This window comes from Mauremys mutica, chromosome 3, assembly GCF_020497125.1.
Source record: "Mauremys mutica isolate MM-2020 ecotype Southern chromosome 3, ASM2049712v1, whole genome shotgun sequence".
Lineage (NCBI taxonomy): Eukaryota > Metazoa > Chordata > Testudines > Geoemydidae > Mauremys > Mauremys mutica.
Genome location: NC_059074.1, coordinates 173494246 through 173506277, shown reverse-complemented (window position 1 = coordinate 173506277; position 12032 = coordinate 173494246). Strand labels below are relative to the sequence as shown.

General features: G+C 39.6%; 1 protein-coding gene across 6 annotated transcripts in view; it reads right to left on the bottom strand.

Annotated features, from left to right (window-relative positions):
* PPM1B (protein phosphatase, Mg2+/Mn2+ dependent 1B) overlaps nt 1-12032 on the bottom strand; it is a 120557-nt gene that overhangs the window by 85311 nt on the left and 23214 nt on the right. The window contains exon 1 of one of the 6 annotated variants that reach the window (XM_045011111.1): nt 4818-4892. The exons of the other annotated variants lie outside the window; for them this stretch is intronic. The gene's annotated coding sequence lies outside the window, so the exon portion shown is untranslated. Of the gene's footprint in view, nt 1-4817; nt 4893-12032 lie in introns of those variants that run through there. 6 annotated transcript variants of the gene reach the window in all.

The window sequence follows — 12032 nt, the reverse complement described above, 5'->3', positions numbered from 1 at the left end:
TCTTTTTCACATAGAACATGTAACTGACTTGAATCAGATGCCCTGAAAACTGTGTTCAAAACATTTCTGAAACTTCAATGATTCTTGTATTTCATGGGATAGGATATCTGTTCCCCACAGTCACGCATTCCTTCTTGTTATGGGACAAAGCGAATATGGTTATCTTGCACAATATAGCTTATATAAAACAGGTTTGTAGACTTAATGAGCCTTGCCATTTAGTGTTAAAGATTGACCTGTATGACCTTATGGCATCCCAAACTGTAGTTTACAGGGTTTTCTTCTTTTGAGAGTGAGAGAGAGAGACTGATGAATTTAACAATTTTAAACAAATTAAGACAAACTCCCCCTGCTCCTCCTCCTCAAGAGGTACCTTTCCTTTTAGAGGCTACTACATTCTCCAGGGATTCAGGAACTGAAAGTTAGGGGACTTCTGCATGTCACCTATCACTCTGCCATGAGAGAATCCTATTTCTTCTGACATTCTGAGAAGACAGACAATTCACACACTTCAGAAGAGGAAAAATTTAAAAAGAAAAAAAAAAACTTTCTTACAGACTTTCAGCTTCAAAAGGATACTTGGATGTAGAAAATGATTAAAAGGACCATACTGATGACTTGCTCCATCAGGAAGTAATGAGGGTATAAGGGAGAAGAGAAATCTAATACTCAAGCACTGAAACACTACTTCTGCCTATTACTGGTTCTGGAGAGAGGCCTGAGGAAGTATGTGCTGTCACACTAATAGAAAACCAAAGTAAGCCTAGTAATTTCATTGAGCATGGACTTCCTCTAGTTAGAACTAGATATCCTGAATGAGTAAGCCAACAGTGAAGCAGAAGACCTCTCGCTCTTCTGCTCTGGTGGAACTGAGACCCCTAGCACGAGTTTCATATTCACAGTGGAGGGTTCAGTAAGGACAGACTGTTCATCCTCGTGTCTGCAGTGGGATAAGAGGATGTAATACTCACAAGCCAGCCTCCATGCCCAACCTACCACCTTCATCTTTGATCCCCCCTCTGACACTGCATCCCATATTCTTCAGTGATATATGATTATGGCATAATGATGCATTTTGTATAAAACAGGTCATGTGAGGCGTCATTGGAAAAGTTAAGATAATCCATATTCAGCAAATCATATTTTCAGATCCTGCATGTATCATTTTTGTATCTAAAATTAAGAATATTGACTATGTATCTGTATTTCAAATGTAATTATACCTGGGTGACACCCACTAGGCAAGATGCTTTCAGTCGAGACAGCTAATGGGGAAGGGCCTATTCAGGGTAATGAGCCATTAGGGAAATCAATAGGCCTAAGGGGAAGCTTATCCATCACTGGGTGAGCCTTCCTAACAATGCTCCAGACAGCCTGTAAGTAATGGCTGCTATGACTCAGCAAGGTATGCAAGAGCCTATGACCAGGCCACATGACTCTGGACTCCTTCTTGGGATATCAGTGTTTTTCCACAAACTTAGTCTGGGACAAAAGGTTCCCGCCCTATGCTAAAGCTATATAAGGCAGGGAGTGACATCATCTGTTCTTCAGTCCCCACACAAGAGGACTCCTGAAAACAACTGATGAACAAAGACTGAACTGAGGCAAGTGCTAGACCCAGGCTAAAAGGATTTCTAACCTGTGTATGAAAAAGCTTTACAGTGTGGAATCTGCAGGCAAGTGCAGCTTGTATCTTGAGAATCTGCCAGCCTGCTTGTACCATCAGCCAGGGTGAGAATTTGCTAATTTATATCCCATCTTTCTAGTATCTTAGGCTTAGTTTGCATTCTTATTTACTAGGTGATCTGCTTTGATCTATTTGGGCATAAGCTTTTGGGGGTAAAAAACCCACTTCTTTAGACGCATCTGAAGAAGTGGGGTTTTTACCCACAAAAGCTTATGCCCAAATAAATCTGCTAGTCTAAGGTACCACCAGCCTCCTCGTTGTTTTTGTGGATACAGACTAACATGGCTACGCCTTGACACTGCTTTGATCTGTTTGCTATCACCTATAATCACTTAAACTTATTTTGTGTTTTAATCTAAACCAGTAAGTTTGGAGTGAAGTGCTTGGGAATCTTAGCTCAGGGGGCTGTTGCATTTCCTCTCCATACTGAGGGAGGGGCAAACTCTGAGCTTATGCTGTACAGTTCCCTGTACAGCGCAAGATGGTATAACTTTGGGTTTATACTCCAGTGGGGAAAGGGGGCATAAGGTGGGAGGCTGGTGGTTATTTTGGCTGTAGCCTCTTTATTGTTGGCTCATGCAGTAGCTAATCAGAGAGCCTGCATGTAACTGCAGCTGGGTGTGTCCCTACCTGTGTGACTACTGGAGGAAGTGTAGAACTGGAAGGGGGGCTGCAGCATGTCACCGCAGCACAAGGTGAGAGGGAGCCCAGGGTGCTGGGTCAGAGGGCTCAGTGGTACTCTAATTTCAGGGAGAACCCGTCACACTAGGCCTCATTCAAGGTATCTATAGACCAACAAAGTTTTACTACCACTTGCAAGGCTGAATCTCTAAAGTTAGGAAAGGGTGAAAAAGCTATATCACATGTATGGCCCAAAGCAGGAGTCAACGGAGAAATACATGCAAGGATGAATAAGCTAAGTTTTACTTGTTGGAAACAGTTATGGCACACAGAGGAACTACCACTAGGAAAAAACGGACACTATTTTTATTTAGCATGTTCTACGTTCAATGGAAGGTAGAGTTTCAGCAGACCAGCCTTCATTTGATTGAAGCAGCATTTTCTAATACTTAGAACACATGAAAGAGTCAAAGATCAGGTTCTTACTCTGGCGTTATCCTGGTTAAGTTACCATGTGTCTTAAGTTTTATGCACCTGCAAGATGGGTAATTATCCCTCACAAGTTTTACCAGGTGTAATTATTGCTTGTACAGCATTGAGGTCCTTGGATAAGAAACCACTACAAGTGCATGGTATTTTTAAATATCAGGAATCTTGGAAGCACTACATCCCAGTTACTGTAACACAGCACATCCAAGTGTTTTATTTTGAATTAAGTCTGACTTGGAATTGTTTCATAAAAAAAGCCAGAAACTATGCCTATAGACAACTATAACAAAAGGCTTTTACATTTTTTATACAGATTAAATAGTTTATTTTTAATCAATTTCATGCTACGTTTTTATGAAAAGTCCATATTAGTTCCTAGTACAAGCAATTACATATGACGGTTACAACACCTGAACTTCCACTATGCACTACCTTTAACTCTCCAATCCCAATGGCTGTAGTAACTACAGAGGTCTTCAACCATGGAGATTCCACTTTCAAGACTTACAAGTTTGAAATCTTTGGAATCAGCAGGAATCCAGATTACATATCAGTATTACAGATCTCCAAGCAATACATTGGGCATTACAATCTTTCAGTCTCTCCTGCTCAAGGATGATATACATCACCCAGATACTACCAACATACTTTAGTAAAACAAGCAAGGGGGAACTCATTCCCTGATGTTGCATTAGAAAGCAGTAAAGTTTGGATGTAGTGTATTTATGATCACATCTGGTTCCACATCTGCCAAGACAAAGAACACTCAATGAGACTCCTGAACAGACTGAAATGGTACCAGCATAAACAGTCTTTTAAGGACTCAGTGGTTCAATACATATTCTGCAAGTGCGGATCTACCACAATACATCTGTTTACTGAGGAAGATACCAAATGTCATCACTTCTGTTCCAGAGTGAGCAAGGACAAAGCATTTCTTTCTGTGGGGTTGGAGCAGGGATTTCCTTTGTATTCCCACCCATACATCTACTGCCCTGTGGTGGGGTACCAAAAGCAGCATTAGTGCTGGTAGTGCCAGGGTTTCCATCAGATCACTGGTGCTGCTTCTTTCTTCAGGGCCTCATCAGAATCAAAGCTATGGTGCCTGTTTTCTTGTTTTTGCTTGGAGACTGAGCTCTGACAGAGGAGATATGCTGAGTAGGGGAAGAATGTACATCAGGAAATCACAGTCAAAACAAGATGTAAGATCTACACTAAAGGAGCCTGAGGACTGTGCCAGAGCATGCACTGTCGTATGCAAATGGCACTAGAAAATAGACCTAGTTGGTGTCAACTGAGTCACTGACTTCACAGGAACAGTGTCTGAGTTTTTTCTTAAGGACGTTGCTAGAGCAGTGCTGAAGCTGAGGATGGGAGCCAGTGTTCTAACTGTTTCATAAAGGAGAGCTTCAGTGCAGATGCAGGTCACTGAGAATCCAAATCAGCCTAACTAAAGAAAGGGGGCTAAGAAAGTCTAAGTGCAGATCTAACAGAGGTTCCCAATGCTCTTCATTGTTAGAGGTATGTGGTATACAGTAGTTGTAGTAGTAAGGTGCATGCTTATGGGTGATACTCTTCATGACTTAATTTTTCATTTCCTTGGTTTTGAGTTTCTCAGGTATGTTGTGTGTGTAGCAAACCTATTCCCCAAACACTGTGTCCTGTATTTCACTATAGTTATTTAAAAATAATGCAGCCTGTACGTGGTGGAGGAAACAAAATGTATTTAGAGCCCAGTACTGCTATTGAGCTAATATACAAGGTTGCAATACTTGAAATAAGGAAGGAAGACACAAAAAATTCAGGATCAAGAAAAAGAATTGTAGCTTGAATGATAAGATTCAGCAATTTCTGTATCTGTGGTGATAACCCTTGGGTTATTTTACCTCCATTGTTGGTTTAGAAATTTGAAGATGCCACCACTCAACAGCCCTGTCAAGCAAGTTGACCCCTTTTTCCTTCTCCATGAAGGAGAGCTGAGAAACTTTAGGGTGAGTACTCAACCCTTCAATCCACTCACCAAAGGAGCGAGACTTTTCTTCTGCACTCTGCGCATGATGCTCCGAGACTAAAGTGCCTTTTCATTCACCTCTAGAGATCTTATAGAATCTGCATCTTCTGTTTCCTTGGTAACAGCATGAAGTAAGCATAATATTCCATGACACCTACCCACACAGCTTCACAATTAAAGTATGGCAACACCCATTTCCTAAGGCTTTTCTTTTCAAGTGGCAATGACAGGAATTAAGCCAAATAAGGAGGGGGGGGGGGAAGAAGAGTGGAGAGGTGACTTACAAATGCAATTCCTCCCACTTCCAAAAAGAATATTCAAAAGGATAACGGTAACTGCAAAGAAATAGGATTGGGGGGAGGGGGAAAGCAAACAAAAGGAATCTCCACTAATGCATGATCTACATTTCACTCGTTACCCCCTTCCCACACTAAGAGCAGGGAGTATTTTTGCCTATACTCGTTAATTCATCTTAAGAGAATTTTAAATCCATGAGACAACAAGACAAGAGACAGTTATTCTTCAGCTCCAAGTCAACCTTCCCATTGGCTATAACTAATCATATTCACTCAAAAACCCGTTTATATCCTTCCTCTTTGGTGGCACAAGAAATTGTTGCAGCTCACAAACAGAGCTTTTCCAAAGCCGATAGAGAGATCAATAGCCACCAATTAAACAAATTTCATAGACTAGGATCATCTAGAATAGTGGCTGTCCTATCCATAGGAAAAATATTACCCTAGTTCACAAAAACAAAAAAACAAAAACAAAAAACCACCACACTTTTCCTTTTCTATTATAGATCATTCACTAGCTAGGATCATTCAACTGGCAGCCTACAGAATACTGTGGTCAAAGGCCTCATCTGCCAATGAAAACAAAAAGCGACGTAGAAAGGAATGAACAGAGAACAGGTTCTACTAATAAGCTCAAGGAAGTAGGTACTTGTTGCAGAATGGTCTTCAACACCTATTAAGGAAGGTATTTTGTTGAGGATATAGGCCAATCCAATTTATAACCTAATCCACTGGGGAATTATTTTGGCCTCTTTCCTAATAAGGAGGGGCTGTTCCACATTACCACATTCTTTTGCAGCAAAATTTCATAACGTCCTGTTTTGGTCTGAAGAAGGAGGAAGGGTACATGAACACTGATTTAAGTGAACAGAAGGATTAACTTTTTATATTAATTTTACAACTGGTCCAAGAGTAGTCCATTTCAGGGAGAAAATGGAGGAGATTCCTTTGACTCCAGATTCACTGACTTCTAATAAAGTTGATAGCTGAAAGCATGGATAACTGAAATGACAGCAAGAAATCTTCAGAAACCTGGCAACATGATGGCGAAGGTTCAGACAACTATGTCCGCCTTTTGGAAAAGATCTTTCTGCCAACAGATTTCCCTGTACTTAAGCTCAGACTGAGGCTTATCTATACACCCCATCTATACAGAAGTAGAGTGCTGAATGGCTTTGTAACAAACTCAGCACTAATAGAAAAGGGGCCTCTATGTTCTAATTATAAAGACTTTCTCGATTTTTAAAGTAGGTCTATGACATCCTGATTAGAAGCCACCTTTCTGGAAGCCTAATTCTACTACAAATCTTCAAATGAAAATCTATTGCAAAATGGGTGAACTAGGTCACCTTGGTATATCGTAGGCTCTTCTAAGTCAGGAGCCTTCATACATTGGAATTGGAACTCAATAGTGCCAGTCAGCAGGGTGCTTCAGGAAGCCTGAGACCTTCTTGTTTCAACTGTTCCTGACTACCTGAGATTGGCTTGGGAATGGAAGAAAGGAAAATGTACCCGTAGAACTTTTGAAAGTTCAAATATTTCTGTGATGTATTTGCAGGGAAAGAGGTAAGACAATAGTTTGTTTTCTTGAACTGTACATTTATTTGATCTTTTAAAGCTAAAAGACTATTCAAAAAATGAGAACTTTTGATATACAAAATTAGAAAAATATATTTTTTTAATTTTTAAATATGATAGCACCTGTAAGAAGTCCATTAGACCTTTCTTTAGTTTCTTTCAAACCCATTAAACTGCACTATGCAACAGTCAACGCTTTATTGTAAGTGTTTTATCTACACCAGTAGTATTATGGTTGAAAAGACTAACTTGGAGCTTTTGTTTTGAGCTACTTTACTTTCTATAATAAAGCTAGAATTTTGCATGCAATTTTTTTTATTACTATTTTTTAGGAGCAAGGCAAGTTCCATTGCACAGGCTGAGTTGGAATCTAGATATTAAACTTTAATATAGATTTCTACAACTTTAAAAAGGAGGTACTAACCTGATAATCACAGATTTTTACTCACATAAGAGACAAACACAAGATCATTCTAGAATTAAGAATGCATCCCTGGGACTTCAGGAACAGTCTACCACAAAGAAAACCAAAAAGAAAGCTTCCATTCACACTAAAACGGTGAAAGTTTAAATTCAATAGAAACTGCATCGTACCACTGACAGCATGACAAAATTCTTAATTTCTAAAAGTTTGAGACACAAAACCCAAGTATAAAATAAAGACCTGGATTGTTATTCTAATTTTAAATATAGTAAGGGGGGGAAGTTTCAACTGCCCTTTAGACAGTTTTTTTTTTTTAATCTATACTTTGACACAGGATAGAAGGTAGATTTTTCAGTAGAACTCATCCAATCAAGGAGAGAAAATTCAGATCTCATTGTGTATTTGGTTTGTAAAAATACTATTTAGTTTGAATACAGCACTTGATCTGTAGACCTCAGAGCACTTTACAATGGAAGATTATCCCCATTTTCTGTACAGGCAAGTAAAAAGTTCAATGATTTGCCCAAGGTCACACAAGTCAAAAAATCAAGTACAGAAAACCCAGATCCCCATTCCCAGTCCAGTGCCCTAATCCCTAGAGCACACTGCACTCTTAGCAGTTTCAATATATTGTTAATTTTCAAATATTTTTCCATTACCTTTTACCCTGACAAGAAAGTCAAAATATTTTGTGTGTATACAGTCACCAGTACTATACAGTCCATGACAGAAGGCTACAAAATATACATAGTCCACTTTAGACCTGCCTACATTAAGCAAAATACCATAAATAATCGGGTTGGAAGTTCCAAGAACAGACGCTTATAATTCTATGGAGGAAAGACTTCAGGTGTTTGATTAGCAGATTGAATAGTTTCCTCCACCTCCTTTCCCCAGTTACAATAACTGAAACACGGAAACAGATTCAGAATAGTTTTGAGCAGTGTTATCAGTACATCAAATGAGCACTCAAGTAACACCAGAGGTGGTAATAAAATGAAATAACAGTTATAAAGATTATCAATAATACAGAATGGTAGTGTTTTTCATCTTTTGTTAAGTCACCATGGTAAAGCACTGGAAAACTACTTTCAACTGTTTCTCTTTATAAAAAAATAAAATAAAAACATAATAGTTCAATGAATTCAAGATCAAAGCCAATGATTTGAACAAGGATAAAACTTATTAAAATAGGAGGGTTTTAAAAATGCAGTACCTAATTACTTTCTACGTAAAGCAAAAACACCTAAGTTCTATTGGAAGGACCATAATGAGAATATGAAATAATATCTACTGGCTTCATTCTTCTGTCATAGGTTAAAATAATGAAATAAAACCATCAGTTTTAATCATTTGACAACTGAGCTGTTTAAAGGAGTGGACACACAAGAGCACTAGTTTCTGATAAAGCAGCTCATTTTTTCCTTTAGTAAGACAAGTTTATAGACAAAGCAATGAGTTTTGTACATACAATAGCTAGCTCCGGTGTAACAGAAGAATATCTGATTAACAGAATTCAACTGATACATAAAAAGTGTAGCTTTGGTCAGAAAAGGGACTACGTAAAAAAGCATTCTTTACTCACTGCATTGCTTCCTTTGTATCAAGTACATTTAATTACTATATTAACAAAACCAAGTTTTTAAACTAGTATTAGCAATGCAGAGCCAATACAGGCATGGAAGAGTTAGAGGGACTAGTTTCTGCCACATCCATCAAAAAAGGGTAAGCAACTTCTGATGTAGAATATAAACAGTGTACAAGCTTTGAATAATTGTTTTGGGGGTTTTTGAAGAACAAAAATGCTCATACTTTATCCCAAAGAGATAGCCCTGAAGACTGCATCAAACAAATGAGTTTCTGATCTGCAAAAATGCCAATCCAAGTAAGATTTTAAAAGTAAATATCCCATATTGTTGGAAGTCTAGTTATATGAAGAAAAACTTGGGCCTCAATACTGCAAATATTTACACATCAGTAATTCCACACTGATGAAAATTTGGAAAGCTTATGAGTAATTACTTCTTTCACAATTGTTTAAATGGGAGTTTGGTACCAAAAGTATTCACATGTCAAGCAGAACTCCAGTTCACATACAGGAAATATATTTTCTAAAAACCAGAAAAACTGGCAATTCAGATGATAAAGAATAATTTCACAAGAGCTTCCACAACTGAATTGACTTGTTAGCTAGTAGCTACTGATTTGATTTTTTTTAAATATTTACATATATTAAAGTCAGCAAACACTAAGTATTCAGGAAATTTAGGAAATATTAATTCCTCTCGACATTGCAGAAAGCCCCATGAGGCTGTGGAAATGTCAATCCATGCTGGAAATGCACTAACATAAGTGACCGCTATAGAAGTTGTGTTGTAATGAAAAATAAGAATAAACCAAAGGATAGCTACATGAGGCATAGAAATCTTTTGCTGGTAGGGTGGGAGAGCACCAAGAGAAGTCCACAGTAGAGAATGAATGCCTTCTAATTGGAAATCAAAAATGTGGGATACGTAGGATGTGGAATTTTATTGCTACTCAGCATTCAAAAGAACTCCATGAAAAATCTTCAAAATTACATCCAAAAATATTCTATCCCATAAAACACTGTCACTACTACATTAGTGTTTCAGAAAGTTGTACAGAATTGTAACTTCTCTTGAAGTAATGCACTAACATTAGAAAACCCTTTTCAAACTATAATTAATAACTGATTTTTACTTAGGAATACTGCATTAAAAAGTGAGTTTGCAATAGAAATCTTGAAACAGAAACAGTTACAGTAATGTTCATGAGTGTTAGAATGCAAGTATTCCCCCTTCTCAATTAAGGACACTCTGTAATACTGGTCTTCCCAGAAGACAATGAGAAGTCTAATATTCTAGAGCAGTGGTCCCCAACCTTTTTTGTGACCAGTAGCACATTCATCTTTTCAGAAGAGTGTGGCGGGCGCCAACAATTTTTCAAGGCTTATTTTGTATTTGTACATTAAATACAAAAAAACATATTTAATATTACATAATATATGAATCCAGAGAGAAGAGAGAAGCCGGAGAAAAGCCGCAAGGACAGAGAACACTGGTGCCCACAGCCCTGGAGTACTTTGTCTGCAGCAGGCATGGAGCCCCAGATTCTCTTCTCTGCTGGGCCCCGCACCTGCCAGGGGACCGAGAACACCAGCGCCTGCAGCCCCAAAGTTCTCTGTCCCCGGGAGGTGCGGGGCCGTGGCTTCTCTCCGGCTTAAGCCGCAGCCCCGCACCTGCCAGGGACCGAGAACACCGGTGCCCGCAGCCTGCAGCCCCAGAGTTCTGTCCCTGGCAGGCGTGGGGCCACAGCTTCTCTCCCCTGCTGGGAACTACGCAGGCCCTGCACCTGCCGGGAACAGAGAACGCCGTGCCCGCAGCCTGAGTTCTCTGTCCCTGGCAGGTCCCCTGCTGGGCACTAGGCAGGCACACAAATGTCCCAGCGGGCGCCGCACCATGTTGGGGACCACTGTTTTAGAGTTTCCATAGAGCCCAGAACAAAATAGATTTGCATATTAGGGCAGAACTAAATTCTCAGTAGTTCTTCTAATTAAATCAGGAGAAGAAAAACACCAGTTCAAAAAAAAAAAAATTTGCAAAACATCTCCATAAATCTAAGACTTCGGTTTCCTAAATATTCCCTTACTACAAGATTAATATGAGGTTGGTAAGCAAACATGTAAAAGATATTGCACTCAAACACTAGCACCTCTAAGAAAATGTTGGCTTTATTTGATTTTCATAGAAACTAGAAGAAATTCTCTTTCAAGAAATATCAGATAAAACAAAGGAGGAACCAACACTGGGGAGGACAAGCTATAAAATGGAAACTGAGAGTGAAAGGTTTGGCCAATGTACAGAGAAGGAAAGAAAGTACAGCAAAAAAGACAAAATAATTGCATCGAGCACCTTAAGTTGGTATGGGAGGAGAATGTTAAATAGGTAACAGAAGGAAGAATAATCACATGAAAACATCTTAGTTCTTGTCTTCAAATAAAGCAAGTCTTAAAAATCTAATAAAACTAAAACTAGGATAGAAAATTAATCCATTCCTCTAAGCTGTCCATACTAAATTTGCTACATCAAAAAGGGGCTCCAACAGAACAGGGTACAACCCTAACCTTTCCTGATGCAATTGTCTCCAAACTATCATGTACTCTTGGGGAATTCTGCACCACTGCATATGCACAGAATTCACGTCCCCCTCCCCCAAAAAAAAATTCTCCGCAGAAAATACATTCTGCTGGAGAGATGGTGAAGTTATGCCTTCTGCCCACCAGGGACTGCTGTGGCACCAGAACAGAGGCAGCTGGCTCACCAGCAGTAGCAGTCAGCAGCCCATAGGGAAGAAAGGATGCATTCCTCACAGTGCCCTGCCCGTGGGGCCAAGCCAGGAGGCATGGGATATAAGGAGGAGGGACAAACAGATCAGGGCAAACAGGATTGCTGGGGGGGGAAGAGGGAGATCACACACTGGGATTCAAAAGGGCTAATGTGGGGAGGGACAGACTGGGGCAGGAACTGAATGCGAGAGGGAGTGCAGAGCCATATGGGGATGGGCGGTGGCTGAGTGGGGGTGCAGAGACACATGGGACAGGGTGCATGAAGGCAGGGGATGGTGGGTGGCTGAATGGGAGTAGGGGGCAGAGGGAGATGCATCTAACTGAATGGGAGAAGTTAGGTGTCAGCAAGGGTCTACATGGGGTGGCTCCCCAACTCCCTAACAATCCATCCCCCCTAAAAAAAAAAGTTACTCAAAGTTATGTATTAATATGCCTAGTAAGGAATCTATTTGATAAAAAACATTTCCTGATTTTTGTTGTCGTCTATATTATTGTTACAGACATATTTGACAGGAATTTTAAAATAAATTACCAAAGTAATTGAAACTGGCATGATATTA